This window comes from Bidens hawaiensis, unplaced genomic scaffold, assembly GCF_021521415.1.
Source record: "Bidens hawaiensis isolate Kalapana, Puna unplaced genomic scaffold, B.hawaiensis_p1.1 tig00046706_1, whole genome shotgun sequence".
Classification (NCBI taxonomy): domain Eukaryota; kingdom Viridiplantae; phylum Streptophyta; class Magnoliopsida; order Asterales; family Asteraceae; genus Bidens; species Bidens hawaiensis.
Window position 1 is genome coordinate 125,531 of NW_027498334.1, and position 5,052 is coordinate 130,582.

A 5,052-nucleotide genomic window follows, 5' to 3' on the forward strand; every position below is an offset into this window, starting at 1 on the left:
TTGTTGTCACACGCCTAGACCCTAAGTCGGGGTGTGACAGAAATGGGGCACGCCTTTCGAGGTTAAATGTGTATAAATGGAGGTATGTTTGGGATGAAAATGGTTCAATCCCGTAACCCTCTATTTATAGGCAGAAATCGTACCCCGTCGCGATACGCGATGGGTTCCTTGTGACACGTCGCGTACCGCGGCGCCGCAATTTGACGCCGCCTTTCCGGCTTGTGACACGTGGACTGTCATATCGTGCCACTTGTTGACACGTTGTTGGACACGTGTCCAATGACTCAGCAAGGTCATCGCGATACGCGATGACCGTTGTGATTTGGGCCGTAGTAAATTATCAAACCTTAAGTAAATTATTAACTTTGTTACAATAAATACAATTAAAATTTAAAAAATAAAAATGTTAGAAACAAAAAAGAAATAAAATTAAATTTATTACGAGGGGATAAAAACTAGTATGTGTGCATAAAAGATGGGGGGCCCACAGTGTAGGTTTGTTGTAAGTTTGAAAAGACAAACCTGCCACAAACTTCAAAGCCTCACCATGATTGATTTAAACTCTCCTCAAGTTTGTTTGGTGTCACATAAATTCAAACTTTAAGATATGTAGCCCGATATGAGTGCTTTTAATTGTACATAATATACCGAACTGCTAAAAGAACTAACAAAGTGAGACGTTTTGATCTTAAGATACCACCACGATTAGCACTACACCTTTTAAGGACACAATGACGTACATGGGGTCAACTCCCTAGGTTGTAACAAAATTGGACACCACGTTTCAAAACATATCATACATTCAATTAGGAAGAGATTGGTATCGTATCGGTACCAAAAATCCTGATCCCAAAAATTGCAAAGTCATGGTACCGGGATTATACTGGTATTGAAGGTAAATTCGGGAAATACCGTTACATACCGGTATCGTAACTCAAAACTTTGGTACTGACGGTACCAAATCAGTACCGATTTCGATACCAATATCAAATTTGCTCATCCTTGCATTCAATCTATCAAACTTGCAAACTTTCGAACATTCATATGGTACTTGTTTTGGAAAACTTTCCCTTATTCCTTTCATGTGGTTTGAACACCCAGAATCTAAAAAACATTTGTAAGTTTTGTTACTAAATTGTGCAGAGTTAATCATTAGAGACATTTGAGGTTCAGGAATAAAAGGCATGAACGACCTTGGTTCCTCCTTGGTGGTGTCTTTTGTCTCTTCATGACTTCATCAGCAGCAGCTACGTTCACATTCACATGTTGCTCATTATTATATATACCAACATATTTTTTATTTTGATTTGTATTCGGTTTTATGGTTTGGCTCTAATACCAGTTGTTGTGGTAACAAATCAAACCAAAAACAAAACGCAGGAGATTGGAGTAAAAGACTTCTAACTCTTTTTATTATTATTATTATTATTATTATTATTATTATTATTATTATAAAAACTTTACAAAAACTAATGCCTCACCTAGACCTATATTTATACTAAACATCCAACCAATCCTAATCTAAGAATTCAAACAAAACCGAACCGATAAATATAAACAAACTGATCATAAATACTATATACTAAATAGTTAAATACTAATTAGTTTAAACTGTAGATAAAACCTATTATCTATGAGACTTTTAACTAGGCGAATGATGTATTTTTGAAATTATCCTTTCTTTATCTTTAAACTATGCTTTACATTTTCAAAATCATCGGCTAACGAAGACCAATGATTTAACGACGTTTGGGATCAATGTGGAATTTTGGTTATATGCAAAATATAAAGATAATATAAACTAATCAACTACCAGCCCACCACAATGGACCATGAAGAGAATAATAGATATGTTGACCCTTTCTTGATGACAATATCCTAGCCAGATTTATTTCATGTAAACATCTATCTGACTTAAGAGTCCGAAATATTTTACAATGACATTACATAAATTACAGTATGCATGGTCTGATAGACTTTTTTTTTTTTCACAGAATAATATTAAAAAGTATTGGATGACATTCGTGGGGATATTAGAACTTCTAGGGGAGATACCTTGGCATTTGTCATTCCAATTGTCTCAGTCATATCCACTGGTACACCACCTGGTGTACTTATATCAAAATGTTGTAGCAAAGTAGCTAAAACCAAATGTAACACTTGAAGCGCCAAAGCTATTCCAGGACAACACCTCCTTCCAGGACCGAACGGGATCAACTCAAAATGTGATCCTATAACATCAACATGCTTATGATTCTCATCTAGAAATCTCTCCGGTTTAAATTCTAATGGATTTGACCATATTTCTGGGTCCTGTTGAAGTTTCCATAGGTTGACCATCAACCATGTGTCTTTTGGGACATGATAACCGGCGACTGTGCAATCTTCTGAAAATTGTCTTATACCTCCAAGTCGTCCCGCTGGGTATAGCTGCAATGTTTCCTTTACTATAGCTTGTAGATAGACCAGATTCTTGATATCTGATTCATTTACTTGTCTATCCCGTCCCACAACCATGTCAAGTTCTTCTTGTGTCTTCTTGAGAGAGTGAGGATTATTCAATAATAGTGACAGAGCCCATGTTAGCATCACTGTGGTTGTATCAGCACTGCTTGCAATCAAAACCTGCAATATTTCTTATCACGGTCGAGTACCATAAAAAACTAAAGCAAGTTACATTTTCATCCTATAGTTTTTATTGCAAAAATCTTACTTAAAACTATGAAAATTTCAGAATTCGTTCTTTATGTGAATACGTTATTGTTGTCACACGTTTGGTCCTAAATAGTTACTTGTACCATAATATCTTTTTTTTTCCTTTAACGACAAATGTTATATCTACTCTACTACTTGTAACATAATATCTTACAAAAAAGTTAATAAAAAAATATGCAACTTACCATGGTCGCTGACTTGATAATAGTATCGGAGTCATATTCCGTTAGGCCTTCTGAAGAATCTACAGCCGATATCAGCACATCCATGAAATCTTTCTCCACAACGGATTCACAAGAGTTCCTCTTACCACGGTGTTCATGCAACCACTTTTCCGCCATGAGAGTGCAACTTTTTTCATGGCCTTCTCATGGCCACCCAAATCCAACCATCCTAAGAAAGGAAGGGCGTCCGCGGCTACAAAAGCCCCAAGAAATGAAAAAATTTCCTCATAACTTCACGAGACCTTTTCATCTCTTCCTCTTCTTCGCTACTCGCGACTCCACTATACCGCTTTCCCACAACCATTCTTAGAATCACGTTAATGTTAAACTCTCCAAACCATTTCTTCATTTCCACAAGTACTTGTCTCTGATCATCCCTTTTCTCCCTCCAAAGCTCATATAGGTTTTTGATCGAGTTATCCAGTTCGGATATTCGAACATGCTTAAGCTTCTCAAGATGACGATTTGATAACAACTCTAAAGAAATAATCCTACGCATTTCACGCCAATATGGACCATAAGGCGTAAAACCAAACATCCCATTGTTATAACCCAAGACCTTAGACGCTAGGTATTTTGGACGATTAGAAATTATTACATCATGGGTTGTAAAAATCTCCTTAGCAACCTGCCAACTATTCACCATCAAGACTCTATGTATGCCGAGCCTGATGGTAAAGATAGGTCCATATTTGACAGCCATGGTTGCCAAGGTTCGGTGCGGAAGGTCCGATGATCCATTGAAAAGGTTCAAGTGACCTACTATAGGCCACGCACCACTTGCTTGAGGCAGTGCTATGTGTTTTGAGGTTTTAGGTATCATGAACGGTAAGAAGTAAAGGGCTATTATTAGAGCTGAAGCTCCAGCTAAGAGAGTGTAATTTTGAAGGAAGGAGAAGAGATCCAAAAGGAGATTAATTTTTGTGTGAACCTTCTGATTATGTGACATGAACCATGAGTTTTATGCTTATGTACATAGAGTGAGTACGTTTGTATTATCTAATTCAAATTTGTCGTTTTTGAAAGAAAATTAAGATAAGAGTAGACTTTATGGCCTGGGTCTTTACTTGTAATTATCATAAAAAAAAGCTTTAACTATCACTCTTTAGTTTCAAACACCCTGTCTTTTCTTGCTATAATCGACTTTTAAATAGTATAATCAAGCTTTACATTTTAAAGTGTCAAGAATTTCTATATTGTTATGAATTATTGGTGGATGTATGAGTTATTGGTGGATGACATAATTGTCAAACACCTTTATTCACACGAACACTCAAGTGAAAATTGAATAGTTTAGATTGTCGGTATTTTACTTTTTGCACAGTAGTTTTTTTTCTTTATAAATAGAATGATTTGAACGAAGGTTGATATCCCGTAAAAAAAAATTCTCATATTCTCATATTTCCTTGTTTCTTAAAGTTCATATATTATAAGCTTGTTAAAGTTTGGGCTAATATCACAACACGTTATCAGCACGAGCCGCTTATATCCTAACCAAGAAAGGTAATAGACACAAAGGTATCTACATATGCATCATAAACACTTCTTTAATTATGAACATTTGTTATATATCTATGCATATACATATACTAACTAATATACTGAGTAATAGCAATAATGTGTATAAACATTGTTATTAAAATTTGATAACTATTCTAACTTTTATTTATATATGCACACTAATATCTCATTTAGAAGTTAGATTTATTTACACTAACAATTCTATTCTTATTATTGTGCATACTAATTATATATATTTTATAAAATAAACTGTATTTAATATCTTAATTATTATCTTACTTTAAAATAATTAATATTATATATTATATATATACACACACACAAACGGTAATATTACCGTTATAAACGGTAATATAACCGTTATAAATGGGTTATAAACTTCCACTATAAATAACCAATCATTAACCCTATTTCATTTACAACAAACATTCTTCTTATTAAATTTATCCAAGATAAAATTCTCAAAATGATTCACCCGGTTTTGATGTTGGTCACTATAATGCTTATACTATTTCTCATTCTAATTTTTAATCTCCCATCTGAAGAGTTCGGCATGTTCTTTTTCTTTTATATGTTTATAGCTCTACCAATG

The 5,052-nt window shown here is 34.5% G+C and overlaps 1 pseudogene across 1 annotated transcript; it reads right to left on the minus strand.

Moving 5' to 3' along the window:
- Window positions 1-1,970: 1,970 nt before the first annotated feature.
- On the minus strand, window positions 1,971-3,994 carry LOC143596565 (cytochrome P450 CYP82D47-like; annotated as a pseudogene). Its single transcript, XR_013146733.1, has 2 exons — window positions 2,901-3,994; window positions 1,971-2,625 (listed from the first exon to the last, which is right to left on the minus strand). The product of XR_013146733.1 is annotated as a cytochrome P450 CYP82D47-like (transcript).
- Window positions 3,995-5,052: the final 1,058 nt, after the last annotated feature.